Here is a 27,026-nt window from a genome sequence, read left to right as displayed (position 1 = left end):
AAAGCAGCATCCTAAGATTTCCTTCCTGAAGCAGGTTTCTCTGTTTTCTTGGGCAGGAAAAGGGAGAGGCAGGTGTGTGTGTCAAAGTTTCTTCCTGAGTATGATTTCTTAATAAAGGGCTTAAAACGGATACCCCAAAAGGTAGCTTCAGGGTGGCAACATTTTGGTTCCCCTTAGGTGGCAGTGAGGTCGGGTTAAATAGGACCGCATCTTTAGGGTCATCTTTACCTGGTGTGGGGACAGAGCCCCAAAGAGCAGTTTCCAGGCTCTCGGCCTCACATAGAAGGGTGCTGGCTAGGTGGTAAATGGCCATCAACTGTGATTGGCTGGCCATTAGCTGTGGCTAGTTGGCTGTCAGCTGTAACCAGTGAGCCATTGGCCACTAATATAACTGCTGTGGCTACGCTAGCAGAAAATGGGGGCTAGCAAGAAGATGGTGGCTGAGCCTGCAAGCGGTGCAGTGAGGGTTGCGAACGGTGTGGCTCCTGCTTCCTGTGTCTCCAACCCAGCCGCCAGTGAGAATATAGTGGTATGACTCCCCTACCTATGGCTCCGTGGGTGTTCCTTTTTGGCCTCACCATGTCCTGCGTTCTTATGTGGGGAGCGGGAGTAGAGACCCCGCAGGTCGCCCTGCACGACAAATGGCGCAGCGAGCAGGGTATGGTGCCAGCCAAAGCTCTCTGAAAGGCGGTGGAGCAGTTTGTGCGTATGAACACTCAGTCACAGGAAGACCAGGAGGAGCAGCTGCCGGAGAGCTGGGCCCCCGTGGAGGGGTGGGAAGACGTGGACGGTTCCCCAACCAGCATAGGCCGGAGAAAGCAAAGGTCTTTGCGGCCCTGTGGGCTGGGAAGTGCTTGCTGAGTTAGCCTGGATGCGGGACTTGTCCCAGGAGGAAAGGCTTGCTGAGTCCTCCATGGGAGATGCCGGTGAGGTCAAGGTTGTCCCTCACCCCCAGGACAGCCCTGGCGAATGTCTATGGACTAGGGGGAATTGCCTTCTATCCCTAATTTAATGGACCGCTTGACTGTTTGCTTGGAACTTACCACCATGTCGTGGAACTGGCGGATGTTTGCTTTTATGTCTTGACCGGCCACCATTGAGAATATGTAAGCACCTTGACTGTGAGCCGCTGTTATTCCAGCACCGTACCCTGAGAGGCCCAGAGAGAGTGGCAGTGCCCTGAGAGCCCTGGCTGAGTCCAGGAAGTCTGGCTGAGCCCAGAGAGAGTAGCAGTGCCCTGAGAGGCCCTGGCTGTGTCCGGGAAGACTAGTGGTGCCCTAAGAAGCCCAGGAAGTCTGGCTGTGCCCAGAAGCACTGGTGGTGCCCTGAGAAACCCTAGCTGTGTCTGGGAAGACTGGTGGTACCCTAAGAAGCCCAGGAAATCTGGCTGTACCCAGAAGTACTGGTGGTGCCCTGAAAAACCTTGGCTTTGCCCAGAGACCCTGGCTGTGTCCAGGATATTGCATTCACCTCCAGGCTCCTCGCACAGGGCCCCTCACGGAAGACGCTTATCACATAGATAGTGAGGTGAGACCCTGTAGGGGTGGAGTGTGGGGACAGAGCCCCAAAGAGCAGTTTCCAGGCTCTTGGCCTCACAAAGAAGGGTGCTGGCTCAGGTAGTAAATGGCCATCAACTGTGATTGGATGGCCATCAGCTGTAGCTAGTTGGCCGTCATCTGTAACTAGTGAGCCATTGACCACTAATATAACTGCTGTGGCTACACTAGCAGCAAATGGGGGCTAGCAAGAAGATGGTGGTGAGCTAGCAAGCGCAGAGTGTGGCGGAGTGTGGATTGCGGATTCTGTGGCTCCTGCTTCCTGTATCTCCAGCCCAGCTGCCAGCGAGAATATAGAGGTATGACTCTCCTACCTATGGCTTCGTGGGTGTTCCTTTTTGGCCTCACCATGTCCTACGTTCTTATGTGGGGAGCAGGACCAGAGACCCCGCGTGACTGCCTGCATGACACCTTTCTGGTCACCAAAGCTACTTTCTGAGCCTCAGATTTCTCACGTATAAATTGAGGATATCGCTGACATTGTAAGGTTTTTATAAGCTTTAGAAGGAAGTCACAATGTTCCAGAAGGGAGCGAGGAAACTGACAGAACAGGGTGAAACAGCCCTAGAGAAGCTGAGGCCCCACGTCTTGTGTTCAGTAAAAGGCTGGGGTGTTGCTCTCTCTTATTTTCTTCAAATTGGTTTTCCTATTCTTTGTTATTGCTGCTCCAGCCATTTATCCATCCAGCATCACCACTGCATTACTTTTCACTGTGGTTTTGCATTTTAGAACATGCTGTCTTACTTCTTCTTCTTTTTTTTTTTTTTTTTTTTTTTTTGGATGGTTGGAGTTAATTTAAGACAAAATAGGTTCAACGGCTTAGCAAATAACAGACTTCCAAAGAAGACAATGCAGTTAGAAAAGCAAACATTAAAAGACAAGAAAACAGACGAGTAGAAATTTTTAGTCTGAATCAAATTTAAGCAGGAGGCAACTGTGAAAATATACCAGATGAGGGCAGAATGCAAAGATGCTGTTGTTGCTGGTCAGAAGATTTTTAAGGATTGATTTAGACATTTAATTAAATGAGAGGCAAGACCATTCTCTGTGTCAACATTTGAAAACGTAGAATTTGCTTCCTCCTTCCCTTTTGGAACAATGCCTGCCCATTCTGTAGTAAATTGATTCAATCACTATTAAAATGTTGTCCATCTGAGACAAATCCACTGCTCTAATAGACCTAAAAAGAGAAAGTAACCAGGAATGTGGTCTTCATTTGAAGCAGGGTGGTGGTGATGTGTTCTCATTCTCAGACAGGGGAGACCTGGTTGCTGTCAGCCTGTGAAAGCAAATGAAGAGGGTGGGTCAAGTAAGAGTTCAACTCCTTTCATTCTGTCCAGTGCAAATACAACACAAATTGGACCTTGTATGTAAACAGTTTTCATATAGGACTCCGTTGGTGATTTTACCTATTTCCCCAATATTTGCTGGGGGATGGTAGAGGATTGTGTATCTTTAAGAGTAGACCACTTTTTTCCAAAACACTTGTGCCTGCTGTGGTTTCGTCAGTGAGAACTGAATAGCTCTATGGCTAGTTCTGTTCCTGTCATCGTCTTGTCACAAAAATGTGAATTTGGTACTACTGTCTATTTCCATTACAATCTTTGTCCAGTGAACAGATTGATTGTGGACCACTTTTGGTTCCTTGTTAGTGTTTGTCAAAATCTGAAGATTGCATAATGAGGATAAGAAACTTTTTTTTTTAAATTAAAGTCTATTGGGGTGACAATTGTTAGTAAAGTTACATTGGTTTCAGGTGTACAGCTCTGCAATACATCATCTATCTATCACATTGTGTGTTCACCACCCAGAGTCAGTTCTTCCATCACCATATATTGGATCCCTTTTACCTGCATCTACCACACCCCTCCCACCCACTCTCTGGTAACCACTAAACTATTGTCTGTGTCTATGAGATTTTATTAATAAGAAGCTTTCTAAGAGTCTGAAAACTTTTCAGCTTCCATGATAACCATGATAATGATATATTATTGTATGACAGGACCAGGGCTCAACCCTTGTGCACACGTTCACATGAGAGGGCATGTGGGTGGGTGCCTGGGGGGCTGCGGAAAGCAATGTGGGGAGAAGAATGGTGATATAGGAGAGTGCAGAGGGCACCGGCAGGTTTTCACATGGATGGAACACATCAACTATGTTACAGTTACTACAGCTACACCTGCTTCCACTCATGAAAGTTAACATTCCTTAATTTTCTTCCAGAGGCAGCGCTAGATAGGGAAAAAGACGCATGCTGACTTTATTTGGAATACCAGCGCAACTTAACCACTTCTACCTCAGGTTTTTGTTTTGTTTTGTTTTGTTTTGTTTTTTAAGCTGTAGAATGGAGATAATAGTAGAACCTCCTTTATAGGCTCATTGTGAGAAAACATGAGTTATGAGGGTAAAACATTTGAAAAACTACCAGATACATGGCATGTATTTATACTGTGCAAGTTGTTTTGCATCTTGGATCCTCAGTTTTTCCCATCTGGTGATTAGGTAATAATTGCTTTTCAGGGTCACTGTAAAGATTAGCAATAATAAAATGTAAAGGATTGCATCCCAGCTCATAATGGGTTTAATAAGTGTAGGTATTAACTGCTCACTGAGTACAAAGTAGGTCTGGGAATCATAAAAGAAGGATAATGTGTAAGCATAGTGTGGGGAAAGAGCCCGGAGAGCAGTTTCCAGGCTCTTGGCCTCACATGGAAGGTGCTGGCTCGGGTAGTAGATGGCCGTCAGCTGTGACTAGTTGGCCATCAGCTGTAACCAGTTAGCCATTAGCCACTAATATAACTGCCGTGGCTGGGCTAGCAGGCGTGGATTACAGCTAGCAAGTGGGGTTGGTTGGCAGGGAAGTGGACGGTGGATTGTACATCATGTGGAGCCTGCTTCCTGTATCTCCAACCAGCCGCCAGCGAGACTGTAGTGGTATGACTCCACTACCCAAGGCTCCATTGGTGTTCCTTTTTGGCCTCACCACATCCTGTGTTCTTGTGCAGGGAGTGGGACCAGAGTCCCCGCATGACACATGGCCTCCACCATGAGTTTGTGGACCACCATCCCTAGTGGAGGGATAACCGAGACCCTCCACTATTAACTTCTCATGGCCATTTCTCATTTCTGGCCTGGCTTCTATGCTCTTCTCTCTCTCTTTTTATTTATTTTTTAATCTTCGTTACAGGCCCTTGACAATTATTTTGACTCCCCTACTACTGACTGTCTCTCTTGGTTGGTCTTTTCTTCTGCAAACCTGGATGCAGACAGATTTAATCTTCATGGGGTTCCCCAAAGATAATCACCCAAGCCCTTTCTTTGAAGTGCTTTACTTCTGATCCTGGGGAGGAGGCAAGGAAAACACGCATGGCAAAGTCACATGGAATTAGGAAGAGTAGCACATAGATTCCTGACTTCTGGTTGATGGTCCTCACATCCCTCTTCTGTTGCCTGAAGGCCTTTCTTGGCCTTCTGCTCTTTTGTTTTGTTTCTGCTGCTGCAATTAGCCAACTAGACCTCTTGATGCCGAGGCCCACAGATGTCACCCAGGCGCCTATATAAGTGAATTTGTGTCCTCTTAGGGGCTCCTTGTACCCAGCAGGCCATTTGCATTTCTGAGACGTGGATGGTTTCTCCTTAAATTCCTCACCTTCTAAATCATGCAAATAATGCTGCCTTCCACTCTTGATATTTTCCCATTTGGGGAACTTTTTCCTTCTCCTCTTTATCTAGTTGGAGGCAAAACATCCTTCAAGATTCAGCTGAACACACCTCTATCGTAACGGTGCTCCCGAATATTTCAGCCTTATCAGTAAATAAGGTATATAGCAGGCGTTGTGCCTACCCTCATTACCCCTTTTACTAAATCCCAGCCAAATTCCAGCCCCCAAATCCTATGGGATTTAGCATTTGTCCGCAATGGTTAATCTTATAATAGTGAATAATTACGTTGTGCAGCCCTTTTATTTTTCTCAAAACTCTCTCATATTTATGAGTTTATTTTATCTTCTTAGTAACTTTGTCAAATAGGTAAGTGTTTTTGTTGTTGTCGTTGATTGACATATAAAGAAACCAAGCTCCAAGGAACATGTGTGTGACGTGTGTGTTTATGCGTTTGAGGAGAGTGTATAAATGACTTGCATAAGATCCCATAGCTAATCTGTGGTCAAGCTGGGATTGGAATGCAAGACTTTTCTTCAAACCTTCACTTGATTCCTGAGATCATCCTACCTCCTTATACTCTATTGTGCCTTTTATGTGTAAATCTATGCATTTGATTAGTTCAAAATTCCACCAGCCCACACTCACACACACCTGCAGGTAAAAGCTCTTATCAGTGATCTTTTGATTTGCATAATTAATATAAGAACGGCTGTGTTTCAATGAAAAGTACATTCACTATTAAACTGGTGGTATCGGTAATATGCGTGCATAGTTACATACGGTCGATAAATGTAAGATTTGTCACACTCACAAAATGCGAACTTCTCTGAAGTAGACGGAGCTTGTCAGAGCTGCAGTAACTGCTCTGGTTATCTTGTCAGTTGATTAGAAACTGCAGATCAGGACAAATGGGCTGAAGCATTCTGAGGCTACAGGAGCTATATCGGCACAATTTTTTTGAGATAAAACACTGAATTTTTTGCTGAAGCACAGTATTTCAATGTGAGAGCATAAAGAATTAAGAGTGCCAGAACCACAGACTGAGACTAAGAACATAGCCTGATGGAAAACTTGTCATTCCCATCCGTTGTGAGAACTTAACCTCCCGTGTTGCTCAAACAGCAGCACTGGGTATGTCCAAAGGGTATAATTCAACCAAGTTTGAAAAGAGAGAAGAAAAAAATTCCCCATTAAAGATAGGGAAGCAACTCTCCCTCCTTTTCTTAGAGCAATTATTAGGTTGGTGCAAAAGTAATTGCAGTTTAAAAGGTTAAAAATAATTGCGAAAACCACAATTACTTTTGCACCAACCTAATACTTGAGGAAAAATGTCATTGCAAATCTTTCTCCGCCTAGTTGAAATGTATGTCAATCTTTTATATAAGCCTGTTGTCAGCTTCACAACCCTGGAATATCTTCCTTGAGGACCTGGGATAATCATTAATGTAATCATTAAGGACGATAGCGTCCATATCTCCCAGTTCTGGGGGCAGGTAGAACCTAACTTGAGTAGGTGCCTAGATCCAAGTTGCAAAAACCACTTGTCATAAACATAGACGTATATTTTTCTTTTGGATAAAGCCAATTCGCTAACACAGATGGCCACTACAACTATCAAGTGAATTTAGGATAAAGTATACGTGGCAAATGGCACTGAGTTCTCTTACTTGAGGACTAGTGATTGTTTATCTGGAGAGCGTTATGTAATGGGTTGTATCAGAGCTTGGCTATATAAAAGGGTGAGGTTTCTTTCTGTGTTTGCAATATTTTATCAGATTGCCCGCGATCACATTCTGGTTTAAGTCCATGCAATAATAACATTGTTTTGTTTCCCCTACTTTGTGGAGAGGTTTTCTGGATTAGGAAGAGATTGAAAAAATATTTTCCCAACAAGATGTATACCTTACGTTATCAAAATCTTGTAAGGAAAACACTTGCATTGCATGGATTCAACCAAAAAGTATTAGTTCCTTAAGAGCTGTTTCTGGGTCTTCTATCCCTACTTTGTGCACCACAAGGACTGAAAATATCATGATATGGGGCCCTTAATGAACTCTTACCTGGTTATCTCTGTGGTCTGTCCACCAGAAGTCCCTGGATAAACATTTTATCTAATTTGTCATATGGCCAACTTGCTATATAACAAAATGATGCTACAAGAATTTTGTTTAATAGTGAGTAGAGCAGAGCACTGAACTACTTGCTGGAATTTACAGCTGATGCTGGCGCGCTCATGAAGGCTGGACAGTTGGGGCATTAGAGTCAAACCTTGCCACTTTAACTCGTGCTGATGCAAATTGAAGAAGACTCATTTAGGTCCCACAGTCCTCAGGGTTTTTGAGACTTGTTTTACCATTTCTGGCATATTATCAGCTATACATTGACTTCTCTCAAGGAAAGAGGATAAACTAAACAACCAACTCTAGTTTTCTTTTTCCCAGTGTTGCCATCTTCTCCTGTGCACAGACACCATTGCTGCTTCTGTGGCTATTTTTCTTGGCAGAGAGGTCCCTCTGGTCTTCCTTAAGGCTTCAGCTCCTTAGCTCACCCACTGATCCATCCTCCATCTCATAATACCAAAAGGGTGGAAGAGAAAGCTTGGACTGTGCACCTTTTAAATGGTTGACCAGTTTTCTAGTGGACATCAGGAAAACATCCAGACAAGGCTACAACCGCATCCCAGACCTGAGCGTCAAGGATAATGTCCCCAATCTCTGCTATTAAGGATGTAGGAATTGGGGGAGTGATTCTTTGGTGTGATGGGAAGGAGTATAAAAGATTGTCAACAGTGGTTGTTCTAATAGACTTAGCAGAAATAATAAACTAGGAGCTTTGAAAATGACTTAAACATCTATTTTCCACTTCAGTCAGACTATTAAATGTGAGTTTAATTGAATTTCACAGCCAAGGGAAAAATGAACCCAAACGTAATAGGACACGTGCAGGTCAACACATTGCCTTCAGGACAACGGGGCTAATAGGGGGTCAAGGCCATGTGGAGAATTTACATATGAGATGACACTGGTGAAAGCTGGGCACAATGACACCCTGATTAGTGAGCACAGCTGCTCAGCATCCAGAATTGTTCTGTGTCAGTCTCCATTTCAAGCTTATTGTTGCCTTCATAATGTTTTTGGTGTTTCATCACTGAGCTCCTCAGTCCTGTTCAAAAGTAGCAAAGGGGCCAATCTAAGATCTATACATTCTCAAGTGATCAGCTCAAATTTGAGGGTTTTTTTTTTTTTTTTTTTTGAAAGGCTTAAATAACATCTCATCAGTTTTCTGATTATGCTAATTTCTCTTCTCCCCTCTGCCTTTGATGTTTTCTTGATATTGTGAATATTGAAACAAATTCTTAACAGTAGTAGCTCTGCCCGTGTGTTTTTTTTGGTTTTTGTTTGTTTGTTTTCTTTTTTCCTCAGAAACATAGAGAAAGCAGGAATACCAGAGAGTCCATTGGGCTTAGAATTAGACAGATGAGGCTTGAAATCCCAGTTCCAACCCTTAACAGCTGTGGGAACTTGGGCAAGTTACTGAACATTTCTATGCCAGGATCCTCACTAGTGATGCAGGGTTCATGGGTATAATTTTCTGGCCCATAGGAGTCACTGCACAAGGGTTAGGTGCATTTGATTCTGCAAAAGGAAGTGTGGAGATAAAAGCAAAAAGTTTTCCAGATGGGTTAAAAATTGTACATTTCAAAGCCGTGCCCAAGGGTGGAAATACTCCTCGGGGATATATCAGAACATAGGGAGAAGGGGTATATGTGTTGCTTTAAACATCTTCAAAATTTCAGTTGTTAAAAAATAAAAGGACCAGGGAGAGAGTTCTACAACATCTTCTTAACTTTTGAAGGATACCCAGAAAATATATAGAAACGGCAAAGTTAGAAAGAAGGGAAAGAAGAGAAAAATAACCATAGAAGAGGCAAGTACAAAATAAGATAATAAGATAATAGATGTAAATCAAAATATAAAGAAAATAGTTGTAAATGGTCTGCACTTACCAGTTAAAGACAGAGCTTGTTGTGTTGAATTAAAACAAAAATCCATCAGTTGGTTGCTTAAAAGAGAGAGACTAAAATATTAGTCTTAAAATGGGGAAAAAAATTAGAAGTGAAAGGATGGGTAAAGATACATCAAATATTAACCTAAAGAAAACTTTGATATATATATTCCAAACATAGGTTTGAAAACTTAAAAAGAATTATTGTAAACAATTCATGGATTAGAGAATAGTGCATAATGGACATTGGAAAATTACTTAAAAGTGGACTATGAATAAAAATACTGCACATTAAACAACTAAATCAATAGAGTAAGTCCTCAATGATTATACTGGGAAAAAGAAAGACTGGAAATTAATGAACTAAATTTGCAACTCAAAGTTAGAAAAAATAAAACAGAGTAAACAAGGAATGTGGAAGGCTGCAACTAATATATGTAACAGATATTAATGAATGAGAAAAAAGTTACAGTATAGTAACTCAAGGTCAAATCAGGTTATTTGAAAACTATAATAAAATATTTTTTGCAAAATTGATCAGCAATAAAGGGGAGAAGGCTCACAATAGAAATATTAGAAATAAGAAATGGAACATATACAAGTATAGCAGCAATTTTTAAAAAATACACTCTATTAAGAATTCTATAACAATAGATTTGAATGTAGACAAATGGACGACTAGAAAGAAAACTGCCTTACTACCCCTCAAAAACAAATAGAAAACTTAGGTAGGTATATAACTGTTAAAGAAATGAGTGGTTAAAAAATTAAAAATAAAGAAGGCAAAATCATATTGTGGCTATGATAGTGGATGATGGGAAGTCTCACATCATAAAGACCCTCATTCTCTAAAATTAATCCATACATTCATATCATTGCATTCAGAGTTGCAATAGGATTTTCCATGGACCTTGACAAGCTCATTCTAAAGCTTATATGGAAAAAGACAGAATCAAGAATGCTCTCAGGAATTTTGAAGATCAAAATAGGGGACTCAATTTACCAGATATCAAGAATCCTCATGGTGTTTTATTAATTAAAGCAATGTGTTATTAACACAGAAGTAGAAATATGGAACACAGTAGGAAGCCTGCATAGAGATACATACGTAGGGGAACTTGGTACACAGCACAAGTAATGTTGCAGATCAGGGAGAAAGGGGGGACTGTTTAAGAAATGATTCTGGGACAATTACCTTAGTTACCCTTAAGAAACAAGTGACATTGGATCCATTCCTTATAACATATTCTAAGATCAATTCTATTTGGACTAAGCATCTGCATGAAAAACAGAATTGAATAGTTTTTAGAACACAGTATTGAAAAATGTAAGGAGGACTTGAGCATAGAGAAGGATTTCTTTAGAGAATGAAAAGCAAAACCGTACAGGCAAAGAATGATAAAATGAACTATGTTAAATATTTAAATCTCTGCATCACAAGATATGAAAAACAAAGTGAGAAGGTATTTGTCACAGAATGAGAGAAGATTTTTGAGACAAAAATAACAGATATAGGATCATTATGCAGCACCCTTAGAGAACTCCTAGAAGACAAGAAGATAAATACAAATGATTCATTTTAATAACAGGCAAGGAATATGATCAAATAAATCACCAAATAAAAAACTCAAAAGGCCAACAAATGTGAAAAATGCAAAATATCAGTAGTATCCAGGACAATGCAAAGTAGAACTACAATGAGGTATCATTTAGTACCAATGAGACTGATGAAATTAAAACCATTAATAGAGTTCATCCATAAGTTCATATCATTTGCAGTCAAAGTCGCAGTAGGATTTTCCATGGACCTTGACAAGCTCATTCTAAAACTTCTATGGAAAAACACGGAATCAAGAATGCTCTGGGGAATTTTGAAGATCAAAATAGGGGGACTCAACTTACCAGATATCAAGAATCCTTATAGTGTTTATTAATTAAAACAATGTGTTATTAACACAGAGATAGAAACATGGAACACGGTAGGAAGCCTCCATAGAGATACATACATGTGGGAACTTGGTATACAACACAGTTCAATTGTTGCAAGGAAGTGGAACCATGGACGGGACTGCTGGGAGAAGTACAAATTGATCCAGTGGCGTGGGAGAGCAGCTGAGAAGAGCTGGGAAAGGAGCACCTATGACCTATGTATTAGAATGTTCATTGAAGCATGGTTTGTAATGGCGAAAAATTGGAGACAATATAAATGTCCATTTACAGGAGAAAGGATAAATCAATTCTACTATATTCATACAACAGAATCCTTTGTAGTGGTTAAAATTAATGAACTAAAGGTAAATGTATCCATACGAATAAATCACAAAAATATAATGCTGAGTGAAGACAGCAAATTGCAGAAGAATGCTGTGTTCGTGCAGGTCCTCTAAAAGGCAGACACCAAGACAAAATTCGATGTGCATGGAATTTATTGGTGGAAACCCCTGTGAAGGAGAACGGGGGCAGCTGGAGAAGGTGGGGAGAGCTTTCAGACCATGAGGCAAGTCTAAGTCCTGTGGAGGAGCCCGATGGAGAGAGTTTAGGAACCAATATGGCCCATTAGAACAGTCCTGCATTTTGTAAGAGTGGGCCTGCGTTAGTAACCCTGGTCCTCATTTATTGGCTAGGAGTAGCCTGTGGGAAGCAGTGTACAAGGCTGGGGTAGACTCAGTAGGCAGCAGCTGTGCCAGTCAGGCAATTGCTCTCCACACAACAAGGAGATCTGAGGGGCACATTTCATGGCTACCACAGACGTACAGTATGATTTGGATAACATAAAGTTAATATCTGCACTACAGTTCTACGTATTGTTTGTGGAGGCACAGACATACAGGAAACTTTCAGAACATGCCTTTGATTAAAAGTCAGATTCAGGGTAATAGTTGACTATGGGGCGGGGGCAAAGGGAGAGGGAAAGAAGAAAATGGGAACAGGCAGAGCACACAGGGGACTTCATTTTATGAATTTTTATTAAAAATCTAGATGGTGATTACACTGGTATTTACCACGTTATACTCTCTATTGTCTCCATTATCCTAATGTTTTTGTAATAATAACACACTACAAGTAATTACTTAAGAAGCAGTTTAGTGGGTATGGGTTACAAAAACTCGGAGTAACTTTGTTTTAATGTAAAGGCAGAAATCAGGGATATATGCACAAAACCCATTTAAGACCACTGATGTGAATTAAGTTACACGAAGCAAAGTAATCACCAAATGAAGAACAATTTTACTACAGATCAGCTTTCTTTTCTATTTGGGGCACTGCAGAGGAATATTTTTTTAATTGAATTAAATTTATTGGGAACATTGGTTAATGCATTATGTAAGTTTCAAGTGTACAATTCAATAGCACATCATCTGTATATTGTGTTGTGTGGTCACCACCCAGTCTGGTCTTTTGTCATTACCATATATATTACCCTCTTCATCCTCCCCCACCCCCTTCCCTTTTGGTAACCACCATACTATTGTCTGTGTCTATATGTTTGCTTTATTTATTCGTTTGTTGCTTTTTATTTTTTTTAGCATAAGATAGAGTCACCGATTAGTCTGTATGATAACAATTGCAAATGTCACAAAGCACAGCAGGGACTCCCCGTGTCTCGAGGGGAGGGAAAGGTGGAACAATGCCATTGCTGTTATTTTTCTGCCATTGTTTCTTTATTAATATTTGTCCACCGGTATTAGCATTTTACAGAGACAGCTAAGAATTTAAATAGATCCAACTGAGAATGGAAAAAGATAATTTAATTTGTATCTCCTATTGTTTAGGCATCTAAATTCCAGCCTCTGATATCACAGTGGATATAGGGTATTATATATTGCAGTAGAAATAATACAGCAAGTGTTTTCTACCTCTTACTAGGTGCTAGGGACTGTTGTAAACATTTTACATTTCCTAACTCACTAGCTTATGAATTAAATAATATTCTGATTTTACATTTTCAAAAATGAAGACACAAAGTTTAAGAAAGTTGTCCAAGTTTGTACAGCTAGCATATTCCCCACAATGACTTCAAGGTCCTGCATGATCCTGTCCCCCACTGCTTCAACGTCTTATTATGCCACCTACCTACTGTGTAACGCTCCAGTGGCATAGGTCTTTTTTCAGTTCCATAAACTCATCAAGTCCTTTCTTGCCTCAGGATGTTTACACATAATGATTCTGACCCAGAATGCTATTCCTCCCACTATTATTCACTTTGGTGAAGTATTTGTTCAAAACTTTGGCCCAATTTTTCTTTTTTGTTTTCTTATTATTGAGCTGTAAGAATTTGAATATGTTTTATATACTGGCCCTACTCAGTTTTGAATGTCTTTTGAAGAACAAAATTTTTAATATCTATAAATGTATATGTGATAAAAGACTTGTATCTAGAATTCACTAAAGAAGATATACGGGGGCAAAAAAAAAAAACACATGAAAAGATGCTCAACATCATTAGTCATTAGGGAAATGCAAACTCAAACCACATTTAGGTACTGCTATGCTCCCACTAGAATGGAAAAGATAAAAATGACTGAACATGTCAAATGTTGGTGAAGATATAGAACTCTCATGGATGGGTAATAAAATGGTACAAATACTTTGGAAATAATTTGGTAGTTTCTTAAAAGGTTAAACATACGTCTACCATATGATTGAGCCATTCTACTTCTAGGGATTCACCCAACTGAAAATAAGCCATATGTAAAAAAATTAAACCACCTACAGAAACCTTCATAGCAACTTTATTTATATTGGTCCCAAACTGGAAACACCCCAAATGCTCATAAACAGGTGAATAGAATAAATAAAAGTGTGTGTGTGTGTGTGTGTGTGTGTGTGTGTGTGTGTGTGTGGCGGTGGGGAGGGTATGTTATATAATGAAATACATGCAACAACATGAATAGATCAATAGTTCTCTAAATTTTTTTTTTTTTTTGTATCTCCCTTGTCTCACTTATTCTAGTAGCTTTGAGACAGATGTCACAACATTTCTTACATAGATGAGCATATCATCTGCAAATAATGACATTTTTATTTCTTCCTTCCCAATCTGAATGTATTTTATTTCCTTGGCTTGACTTACTGCATTGGCCAGAAGCTCCAATACGATATTGTATAGAAGTAGTGAGATTAACATGACTGTCTTGTTCCTGGTTTTAGTGGACAAGCACAGGAAGTTCATTTGTAGTCCTAGTGTGCTAAGATTTTTTATTAGGAATGAACGTCGGATTTTATTGAATGTTTTCTCTGCGTTTATCAAGATCATCATATTTAAAATTTTTTCAGTCTATAATATGATGAATTACATTGATTTTCAAATGTTAAATCAAACTGGCATTCGTACATGTATCATCCTTTTTATTTGGATTTGGATTTGGATTTGATCAGGTCAAATTTAGTTAGGAAATTTTGCATCTTTGTTCCTGAGGGATTTGGTTTGGGTTTAGTTTTTCTTTGTCTGGTTTTGGTATGAGAGTCATAATGGCCTGATTAGGTAAATTGGCAAACATTTCCTCATCTTCTATTTTTTGGAAGAGCTCATGAAGAATTGGTATTTTCTCTTCCTTAAATGTTTAGTCAAGTTCCCAATGAAGATATCTGTGTCTAGAGTTTTCTTTGTGGAGAGGTTTTTAATTACAAATTCAGTTTCTTGAAGAGGCATAAGGTTGTTCATGTATTTGTATTTGTAGGCTGAGTGGCTTATAAACAGCAGAAATTTATTTCTCATAGTTCTGAAGTTTCGAAGTCCAAGATTAGGGTACCAGCATGGTCAATTGATGGTGAGAGCCCTCTTTTGGGTTTCAGATGGCCGACTTCTCTTGGGATCCTCACATGGTGGAAAGCAGGGAGGGGAAGACAGCTCTCTCATGATTCCTGTAAGGGCACTAATCCCATTCATGAGGGCGCCACCCTCATGACATCAGCTAATCCTAATTACCTCCCAAAGGCCTACCTCCTAATACCATCACATTGTAGCGGAGGGTCTCAACATAGGAATTTTGGGGAGACATAAATTTTCGGTCCATAACTATTTTTTCATGAAGGAATTTTGATAATTTGTATCTTTCAAATAATTTATTCCATTTCTGTTATTCAATTTATTTGCCTAAAATTGTTCAAAATATTCCCTTATTATTTAAATATCTCTAGGAGTCTCCTTTGTCCTTCCAGATTTTGGTGTAATATGTGTTTTCCTTTTTTTTCTCTATCATTCTGGCTAGAGATTTGTTAATTTCATTAACCTTAAATAATCAACTTTTGGTTTCATCAGCCTTTTCTGTTTTCAGTTCTTTGTATTACTTTAATTCTTATGCTTACTCTAGGTATAATTTGCTATTTTTCTAGTTTCTTGAGGTGGAAGCTGAGATCATTGTTTTGAAACTTTTCCTCATTTTCTAATATAATGTGTAGTGCTATATAATTTATTCTAAGGATTGATTTAGATACATCCCACAAATTTTGATATGATATTTTCATTTTAATTGACTTCACAATATTTTCTCAATTCCCTTTGGATTTCTTCTTTGACTCGTGGGTTATTCATAAATAAAAATTGAGGGTTTTCTATAAATATTTTTGTTTATGAGTTTTACTTTAATTGTATTGTAGTCCAGAAACATACTTTGTCTGATTTGAATCATTTCAAGTTTACTTATTTTACCATTCAGAATAGGATCATGGTAAATGTTTTGTGTACACTTGAAAATTATGTGTATTCAGTTGTTGGATGGAGTGTTTCATAAATATGCATTAGGTCAAGTTATTTGGTAGTTTTATTCAAGTCTTTTATATTGGCACTGATGTGCTGCCCAATTGTTCTATCAATTGCTCAGAGAAGGTGAAAATCTCCCACTATTATTACAGATTTGTTTACTTCTCCTCAGTTGACCCAGAATAACATGGTTTGAACTGCGAGGGTCCACTTACATGTGGATTTTTTTCAATCGACCCACACAGTTCAAACCCTTATTGTTCAAGGGCCAGCCCTGCAGTAGGGAATCTGCATATGTAGAGGGTTGACTGGTTCAGCTGCACAGGAGGGTCGGTGCCCCTAACCTCTGTGTTGTTCCAGTGCCAATTGTAGTGGGGAATAAACATTTAAGATTGTTACGTCCTCTTGGGGAGTGGATCCCTTTAACATTATAAAATGACACTCTTTATGCTTGATCAGATTCTTTGCTCTGTGCTTTGTTTGAAACAAATGCGGCCCCTCTAACTTTCTTTCTTTCTTTCTTTCTTTCTTTCTTTCTTTCTTTCTTTCTTTCTTTCTTTCTTTCTTTCTTTCTTTCTTTCTTTCTTTCTTTCCTTCCTTCCTTCCTTCCTTCCTTCCTTCCTTCCTTCCTTCCTTCTTCCTTTCTTCCTTTCTTCCTTTCTTCCTTTCTTCCTTTCTTCCTTTCTTCCTTTCTTCCTTTCTTTCTTTCTTTTTCTTTCTTTCTTTCTTTCATTTTATTGGGACATATTGGGGAACAGTGTGTTTCTCCAGGGCCCATCAGCTCCAAGTCGCTGTCCTTTAATCTAGTTGTGGAGGGCGCAGCTCAGCTCCAAGACCAGTCGCCGTTTTCAGTCTTTAGCTGCAGGGGGTGCAGCCCACCATCCTATGTGGGAATTGAACTGGCAACCTTGTTGTTGAGAGCTCGTGCTCTAACTAACTGAGCCATCCGGCCGTCCCTCCGAGGGGCTTAGAGGCAGTTTGTTGTCTTCAATCTAGTTGCCAAGGACACAGCTCACTGGCCATGTGGCAATCAAACCGGCAACCCTGTTGTTCAGAGCTCACGCTGTAACCAACTGAGTCACCTGGCCCCCCAGTTTTCTTGTTATTAGTGTTAACGTGGTACACCTGTTTCCTTTTATTTCTAATATGTTTGTGTTTTGTAGGAAGATATAATTTGTTCTTAATTTTGAAGCACAATTTGACACTCTCTGTCTTTGAATTCAGATGTTTAGCCCATGTACATTCAATGTGATTATTGATATGGTTGAGCTTAAGTCACCTTCCTACCATTTACTTCTATTTTTTTTCTACTTGCTTCTCTCTTTTTCCTTTTTTCTGCCTTCTTCGGGGTTAATTGAATAATTTTAATTATCCCATTAAATTTTTTGTTGGCTTATTTAAGTATTTCTTTATATATCTTTAAGTTATTACACTGTACTTTTGAGAATATATCACTTCATTATGGTATAAGAACTTAGAATACTGTACTTCCATTTTCCTCCTCTAAGTCTTGTATCATTTTGGTTATACATTTTACTTCTGCATATGTTATAACCCCTTACTACATTGCTATTATTTTGTCCTAGTGAGTTACTTTAAAGAGACTTTAAAAATATGAGAAAAAGTCTTTAATATTTACCCACATTTTCACTATTTCCAGTTTTCTTTATGCCTTTGTATTGATGAAGATTTCTATCTGGTATCATTTTCCTCCTTTTTAAAAACATTTTTGTAGTGCAGGTCTGCTGGTGATGAATTCTTTCTGCTTTTATGTATCTAAATCTGTCTTTATTTTCCTTCGTTTATGAAAGATATTTTTGCTGGGAATGGAATTAACAGTTGACAGTTTTCTCTTTCAATAATTTAAAGCTGTTGCTTCACTGTCTCATTATGAATTGTGTTTTTCTGCTTCTTTGCATATCTGCTAGTTTTTGGATTGGATGGTAGGCATTGTGAATTTACTGTGTTAAGTGTGGGACATTTTTGTATTCCTATAAATATTCCTGAGTTTTGTTCTGAGTTGTATGTAATTGACCTTAAAATAGTTTGGTCCCTTCAAGTCTTTCTGTTAAACTTTGTTAGGTGGAACCAGAGCAGCTTTTACTCCAGAACTAACTTAGTTTCATTATGAGCCAATGCACTTTTGAATATTCTACCCTAAGCCTGGTTAATTACAAAGGTTTTTCTTTCTGGCTTGTAGGAACGGAAATATTTCTGGCTCTGGGTACTCTCTCGGGTTGGTTCCCTCTGTTCCTTTGAGGTAATTCTTTTCCGGCCTTCAGTAGTGTCTTCACCTGCATGTTCTGATCAGGAGTCAGATGAAGACTTGAGGGGGACCTTCTGCCAATCTGCAAGGTTTTCTTTCTGTGCACCTCTCCCCTTTTAGTGCTCTGCTCAGTGAACTCTAACCTTCTTGGACTCTTTAATTTCCAAATTGCTTTCATCAATTCAGTAGGATCATTGGGTCCCAACTCGTCTTCCCCTCCCCCTGCTGAGGACTGAAAACTTTCTCAGGGCAGTAAACTTGGGCAAACATAGGGCACACCTCATTTATTTCTCCTCTCTCAGGACTCACTTCCCCATGCTATCTCATGTCCAGTGTCAGAAAATAATTGTCTTGTTTCTTAATTACTTTAGGCCTGAGGTAGAACAGATTCCTTTTACTCCATCTTTGCCAGAATACAAAACAGTTACTTGGCTAATTCTTAGTCATACTTTTAGCCTCTGGTTAAATCTCTCTCCCTAGATATGCTTATCCTTATCACCCCATGTAAGACAGGCTCTCACAAAATTTTATTATTTTCCTTTAGAGTCCTGACACAATTCAAAAGTGTATAGTCATTTGTGTGTTTGTTAAGAATCTACATCCACTACTAAATAATAAGCCTTGGACAGACTGTGCCTGTCAGATTCGCCTTTGTAGCCTTAATGCCAAACACAGTGCTTGGTGTATGGTATAATTCCAAATATTTATTGAACGAGATAAATGGTTGTAGGATAGTGCACTTCTTTGTGTCACATCTATGTCAATGTATTCTTATTTGCAGTTCCTTTGAACCTATTGGAATTTTGCTGGAATGAAAGTAATACTGGAAATACAGATTGGTTCCCTCAAAGTATTTTCATCTACTTAGCTAACAAAGAGCAACATTTACTTACTTAGATATATGAGATTGCTAACATTTTGTTTTTCCAATATGTTAAATTGTACTTGTGTGCATTCCCACCAATCATAATAGGTGTGTGTGTGTGTGTGTGTGTGTGTGTGTGTGTGTGTGCGTGCACGTGTGTGCTGTGTGTTGTGTGTTGTGGAGAGTGGCTCATTTGGACTTAGTATCATCAAACCCAGTCCCCTCATCTTTGTCACAGATATAGCTACTATTACGAGTAGAATTTGTAGATGTCCAGATTTTGCTATGATTTTATATATAAAATTTGGCTACAAATACATAAATTTCAAAATTGTTTTGCTAGGAGAATATACACTTATGCTTTATATAACTTGTATAATTGTTCTTTTATCACTATGAAGTATGCCTTTTTGTCCCTTTCAATACTTTCTTTTGCTTTAATTTTATGTTGATTGATATTAGTATTACTATAGGATTTATTTTGAGGGGCTGATTTGCCTGATATATTTTTTTCAATCCATTAATTTTTAATTTTCTTATTTACTAGATGAGTTTAACCCTTCTTATGTTCATTGTGATTTCTGATGTTTGGATTTGTTTTTGCCATCTAAGTTTGTAGTTTTATTTTTTCTGCTTTATGAGTTATCTCTTGCTATATATCCAATTATTATTATGTGGTGGCTTAGAAAAATAATTGCTTTATTATCTGTCATAGTTTCTGTGGATAAAGAGTACAGATAGGGCAAAACAGCGATTGTTTTTCTCTGTTCTATGGTGTTTTCAGTCTCAACTGGGATTTTTGAAAGCACATTCATGTGTATGTCCGGTAACTGATGCTAGTGTTGGCTAGGGCTCTAACTGGGTATTCTTGATGTAACTTCCTCACATGGTCTCTCTATGTGGCTTGGGCTTCCTTACAATATGGTGACTAGGTTCAAAGGACAAATGTGTTGAGAGAGAGAGCCAAATAGAAGCCATTTTGTCTTTTGTGATCTAGCCTCAAAAGTCACGATATATCACATCCACTAAATTCTGTTCACAAAGGTATTTATAAAGTTCTGTCCAGGTTTAGGGAAGGGAACACAGACTGCATCTCTTAGTGGAGATATGTCAACAACTCATTTTAAGAAGAACATATAGGATGGTATATATAGTGGTGTGATCACCTTTAGAAAATACCATCTGTCATATATGATTTATATTTTTACTTTTTTTCCTGTATTTTGTTGAATTGAAACAGTTTGTTCTATTTCCCCCTACCACTGGCTTCAACGTTATACATTTTACTTTTACCTTACCAGTGATTGCTCTTAAGTAAGTGGGCATTTTCCCGCCAAATCGCGTCGTAACGCGGGGCTTTTTTGACATTTTCTCGCCAAAATTAGACTTTCCATAAAATATTCATATCTTTCGATCTATTTGATATTTTCTATGAAACTTTCAGTGTTTTAGTTTAAAAAGAGGTCTCTATTTATTTACTTTGCAAAATTTTTGCCGGTTCCAACTAGAGGCAATATGACGAGTTTACTCGTTTCCCGCAAAAAATGTGTTAAGTTTTTAATATACACGTGTAAACTGACATTTTGCCAATAAGATTTAGAGTTAATTTATATCTAGTTCTATCAAGAAAGGCAAAAAGTAGCACACTTTTATATCCCTCTGCCAAAACACATGTTGCAATTGACTAAAATTTTAGTTTATGTTTGTTATTAAAACCAATTTTTTAAATAGTCAGCATTTATTGTGGGGACAGAGCCCCAGAGAGCAGTTTCCAGGCTCTTGACCTCACATAGAAAGGCTCAGGTAGTAGATGGTCATCAGCTGTGACTAGTTGGCCATCGGCTGTTACTGGTTAGCCATTAGCCACTGATATAACTGCCGTGACTAAGCTAGCAAAGGGTGGTGCAGTGGTGGCGGAGTGTGGATTATGGATTTCAGAGAGGCGGATTGCAGCTAGCAAGTGAGGTTGGTTGGCAGAGACAAGTGGACGGCGGGTTGCGGATTGTGTGGCTCTTGCCTCCTGTGTCTCCAACCCAGCCGCCAGCGAGAATATAGTGGTATAACTCCCATATCTATGGCTCCATGGGTGTTCCTTTTTGGCCTCATCATATCCTGCATTCTTATGTGGGGAGCAGGACTAGAGACCCCGCATGGCATCCCGCGTGACATTTACTTTGTTTTCTAATTTCCTTTTGCTTGCTGAAGGGTGATAGAGTGAAATGTATAATTTCACCGAGAAATCACAGCCTGGGTTGGTTAGCATCTTGGCTTCACCACTTACTGGGTCTGTGACTAGACCATTACTTAATCTGTCTGAGCTTCAGGTATTTGTTTTAAAAATGGGAGAATGGTCTGAAATATTACCTACATTGGTGGTAGAAAAAAATACGTGATATACATAAAGCACTGAGTATAGTTCCTGGCACTTATTACACTTTCAATATTGTTTAAAATATTATCAATGTTTCCTAAATATTTAAATATGAAACATCTTTTATTTTATTTTATTATTAATATAGTCTACTGCTAAAGAAACTATGAGCACCTTCTCATTTTTTTTCTTAATTATTCCTGTCTTTCTCTCTTGGTATTACTTGACAACTATATTAAGGACATGCTTGGGTTTGTTGTATAAGCACTGACATTCTTAAATATCAATTCATACTCTGATTACTCCGATGTCAGTCAAACAAGGACATTCTCAATGGAACTAGAAAGGTTTTTATTTTTTTTAAATCACATGAGGTCGATCCTGACACTGATAATCTGAGGCAGTGGCCATCCTACATCCCTGCTAAGATTAGAGAATCTTGAATGGCATACAGGCATGTATCCTAAATGGAGCACTATATGTAGAGATGAGGGAATAGTCTGAATCAGTGCTGGTTGATCAAGATAGAAATCAAGATAGAAAATAAAAGCAAGGACAAAGGAAAAGAGATCGAACTTAATGCAGAAATAGTTACTCTCTAATTCCTAGGATTCTACACATAGATATGCTTTGCTCAGATGATTGGTGGCACGTATGTGAGTTACCTACTTGTTTATTCAATAAAAGAATTGATTTTAAAAAATTTAAAAAAGCTAAACAAAGCAAACAAAAAAAAGCATGGAAACCTGTAAGTTCTCTGGTATAACTCTACTAATGATGACATCCATCTCAGGAAAAACCCTGATGGGGTTTTGCTCTCCTGCTGGAATAAATTTGTATATTCATCTTGACATTAGCACAGGTTCTCATGGCTTGGTACATAAGTTATAAATTGCATTCAGCTGTGAGCAACAAGAGTTCTAAAAATAACGGTTTGAAAAATTAGGGGTTTTGTTTTCCAAATAAAGATAGGTTTGTTACCCATGACTGGTATGCTAGCTCCTCTGTGTCAAAACAGAGCCTCTCACCTGTCTTCCCAGTTTCAAGATAGGTGATTCACTCTTGGTTTCATATCTGAATTCTATGCAAGAAGAAAGTAAAGGGCAGTGGAAAAGAGCACTCACCAAGGCAGGTGGCCTTTTTTTGAGGATTTTTTCTAAAAATCTCCACAGCAACTGCTGCTTATATCTTCTTGGCCAGAATAGTGTAACCTGGCCACTGCTGTTTGCAAGGGCATCTGGAAAATGTAATTTCTTCTTCTCCTTTCCCCGCCCCCTTCTCCATTGCCATCATCATCATTGTGGGGGCAGAGCCCCAGAAAGCAGTTTCCAAGCTCTTGGCCTCACATAGAAAGGTGTTGGCTCAGGTAGTAAATGGCCAACTGTGATTGCATGGCCATCAGCTGTGACTAGTTGGCCGTCAGCTGTAACCAGTGAGCCATTGGCCACTAATATAACTGCTGTGGCTACGCTAGCAGAGAGAGGAGAGAGAGAAGAAGAATGGGGGCTAGCAAGATGATGGCGGCTGGGCTGGCAAGTGTGGATGGCGGTTTGCGGACAGTATGGATCCAGCCTCCAGTGAGAGTATAGTGGCGCCAGAGAGAATATAGTGGTATGACTCCCCTACCTATGGCTCCGTGGGTGTTCCTTTTTGGCCTCACCATATCCTGCGTTCTTGTATGGGGAGTGGGAGCAGAGACCCCGCAGGCTTCCCCGCACGACAAATGGCGCAGCGAGCAGGGTCTCCCGCATGACAATCATCTTCATCATTATCATCATCATCTAGACATATGGCTCCCAACAAAATTTGGATTCAGTTAGTCACCAAGAAGAGAGAATTGATATTGTGTAGGCAACCAACAATCTCCATTGTATTTGGGTCAATTAAAAAAATATTCTTCCATCATTCTTCATTTCAGCCATGGCTAATTTTTGTTTCTTTCTTGGCAGTTATGATACCTAAGAACAATATCAATATAAAAGTTTCCTTTTTTAATCCCTGAAAATTAATTTTACTATCAGTTATTGTCCCTTTTAATCTTTTACTCTTTCTTCTTTCAGGTGTCTCTAATGACCACTCAGTTGCTCACCTAGTTAAGAACTCTTGGGTAACGTTGAGTAGCAATCATCAGAGATTCAGGTTTAGAAGAATCAGAAATACTGTAAGGTGCAGTGGTGATTCAGGGCCATAGATAATAGCACATGTGTCTGGTGGGGATGGAAGTGAGAAGGGAAGGATTTGAGGGGAACAGTGGTAGGTGGGCTTTGTAGTACAGATACACTGATGGGAAGGGTCACCATGATTCACCGTTATATCTCTGGAGATAAATCTGGAGATTATTGTATAGATTACATTAGCACGTATATACAACATCTTTAGACATTGTCCCATTCTGCAGAATGCTTATCGGACAAGTCAAATTATCCTCTCTAGGCAGTGACTCCCATCTTGCTGGTCACAATGGGCACTGAAGCTTGCACTCAGGGTGGTGAGGACTCTAATAGGAATTCTACTTGCATGTGGATTTGGAAGGGTTTATAGGTATCTTGAGAAGACTGCGTGGATCCCTGGAAGTGTCATTGGCCCCTTGTAGCATATGGCGAAAGGGGAGCCCACTGCACAGCACTCATTCATACATCTGAGCAAACCTCTTTTTGGTACATAACCTATTTCTTACGATACATCTATTCTGAAGACATTTCTGTGGTAAAGAATGAGAATAGTATTGTGGTTAAATAAGTGAGTCCTTGATTAAGACTGCCTGGGTGTGAAATCCGCCTCTAAAACCTACTGATCATGCTTGTCTGGGCAAGTTACTTAACTTTTTTCTGCCTCACTCTTCTTATCCATAAAAATAGAGTTAGTATTACCTCATAGCTACCTCATAGGACCCTTGTGAAAATTAAATGAGATAATACAAGTAAAATACTTATAACACTGCTAGTCATACCCCAGACACTCAATAAATATTAGCAATTATTCTTAACACTTGAGAGACAGAGAGTGGGGACATGGAGAGTAAGTGCAGAGTATTTGGAATGCATTCTCATACTTGTGGTGATTGTTTTACTCCTTCATTGCTCAGGATGTGCTGAAGGAGAGCTGGCGGTGCACAGACTATTAGAGGAGCTGGCTCATGCAACTGAAAGAACATAGCTCAGGGCTTCCAGAGTTTGGGACACGGGCTTGGGGGAGTCACCTTGGCTTTTTGAGACTCAGTTTCCTTTTCTTCCTGGCAAGAATATTAAATTTTGTTCTTTCTACCTGACAGGCTTGTCGTAAGATGGAATGCGTTATGAATTATAAAGTGCTGTAGCTATCTCACATCCTTTTTTGGGAGCAGCTCTGTATAAATTATAAATAAAAAGTACTGGCAAATATAAGGAATTATTACTGTTATATATTCTGGATGTGCCATTCTGATATATGCATCTGCTTAATATTAGTATGTGTATGTGTTTGCTTGTGTAGGAAGGCACCTAGTTCCAAATGATGTGTGTGTGTGTTAGAATGAAATGCATATAAATAAATGCAATGCTTTATTATAAGTTGATTGTCTCCTAGAAAGAAAAGGAAAAGAAAACTCTTAAGTTGTCCTGATAATCAAATCATCTGATGGTCACATCCCACTGGAATGCCTGGGCACGGCTGGCTGGGCACGGCAGCCATCCATCAGTCAGTCCTCGGGACAGTGACCAGTGTGAATGTGCAGCTTGCTCGGAGGAGCAGTTCTCTGAACACAGAATGATCTTGGGAAAATCTTTTCAGGTCTGTGTGTAGCAACCATTTAAACTGAAAATCTCTACTTGGGGAAACTAGGAGTAACCTTGTCATGGTGCACCAATCTTCACTGTTTGGGGACTACAGTGCCAAGGTGCCACAGGTGCCAAAATGTATACAAGTGGACACTTTGGTCAACGTTGCTCAAGCAGTAGTTCGCCATAATCAGAAGTGTCTGGATGCTGATGGTAACCACTTTGAGCACCTCTTGTAATTGCAGAAGTCAAACGTGACTTGTATTCATCTTTTGTTATCCGTATATATTGAGTACTACAATTTTAATAGTTTTTCTTTCTTAAAATGTATATACGTTTAAATGTATATACCCTCTGTATATATCCTAGTCATCTTCTATTTTGGTTTGGGTTTAGGGGTAAGAGGCACTGACGTATCATATTTGATTTGATTTGATGAGAGGCAGTCTTGTGAGGTCTCCATATTTTCATAATGAAGCCCGTATTGTTAGACTTGAAGAAAAAAAGCCTGTCATGTTTGATCCTTGCTTATTTCTCCAGGCTCATCTCTTCCTGCTTAATGTTAGCTGTTTGCACTGTATTTTGAACAATTTGTACTTTCCTGAATGATCACATTCTCTCTCACATTGAACATGCTGTTCCTTCTGCCTGGGACATTCATGCTGTGAAACCCATCTCTTTATTCTCCCCAAACAAATCTCCTCTAACTGCCCAGATTGGATCCCGAGTTCCTCGTCTATGGTCTCCCAAGGTAGTCATTATGATGTCTGTCATCTAGATCATACTTTCTCGCTTACTTGTATGTCTCTCATACTAGGTTATAAGCAACTTCAGGGCAGGGAATTGGACAAATTGAATTTCAGTCTAACTGTGCTGTGGTCTGTATGATGTTGATTGAGACTGCTTCCCAATTTGTTCCTCCTAGGGGGAGCCATTTTAAAGCATTGTTAATTCACAAGCCTTAGCTGAGTGGTTGACTTACCAGGGAGCTGCATTCTGACGCCGTCGCCTGTCTCAAATCTCAAGACTCTGTGAAGGGAAAGGGACACCTTCTATAACAGGAGTGAAGAAGCCTCTAGCTGCTACTCCTAGACTTGCCTTTCTATAAAGGCAAACAAAGCTTACAACTTTTAAAGCTGTTTGATGATTGATAATACTACACACTGACTTTGTGGCATGAATTTTACATTCCTCACAGCAACCCAGAGAGTTTATATTTTTCCCATTTTTTTAGATATAGGAACCAAGACTCAGAGAGGTAAAGTAACTTGCTCCAAATCATAAAAACAAAAAGTGGGATTTAAAATCAAGATTGTCTAAATCTAAAGCTCATTCTATTTCTTCTTTACTGTGAAAATGAAGCAAAATATAGTCAGAAAATGGTGAACTCAGGTTCTTCTTACTACTGTTCTCTTACCTTGGATGGGTAGGAATAGTATGATTCCATATTAAAGCCAGGTCCATATTACAGTTTTATTCTTGAGTCTTGTTTTGCTTCTCTAAAAGTGTGTTGGTTTCTCCATCAGTCTGTGTGAGACGAACAACAGCCTGGGCATTTGGACGAAGGTGATGGTAGGTTAGAGTGAAAAATGGTTGGCGGCCAGAGGAATTGTTTTACAGCTATAATTATGCTTCTCTTGGCTGCTCAAACAATAATAAATGAAATGCATCTTTTAGAAGGGACCGGAAAGTACTCCAACCCATGAGGAAAATCACTTAGAAAAATTGTCTCTGTATTCTGAACTTGCAGCAAGATGAATTTGAGTAACTGTGAAGAAGTATCCAGGGTACATTTGGGTATTAAAGTAAAAACAGTTGCTTTGTAGTCGCTCCAGGGTCCCC

General features: G+C 39.3%; 1 long non-coding RNA gene across 1 annotated transcript; it reads right to left on the bottom strand.

Annotated features, from left to right (window-relative positions):
* Positions 1-2,425: 2,425 nt before the first annotated feature.
* Positions 2,426-26,736, bottom strand: LOC148755892 (uncharacterized). Its single transcript, XR_016018492.1, has 3 exons — positions 26,602-26,736; positions 26,167-26,213; positions 2,426-2,835 (listed from the first exon to the last, which is right to left on the bottom strand). It is a non-coding gene; the product is annotated as an uncharacterized LOC148755892 (long non-coding RNA).
* Positions 26,737-27,026: the final 290 nt, after the last annotated feature.

Source organism: Rhinolophus sinicus, chromosome 14 (assembly GCF_057876585.1).
Source record: "Rhinolophus sinicus isolate RSI-liver-muscle chromosome 14, RSI-T2T, whole genome shotgun sequence".
NCBI lineage: Eukaryota > Metazoa > Chordata > Mammalia > Chiroptera > Rhinolophidae > Rhinolophus > Rhinolophus sinicus.
Note: the sequence above shows the minus strand (reverse complement) of the source record. Positions and strands in the feature narration are given on the sequence as shown.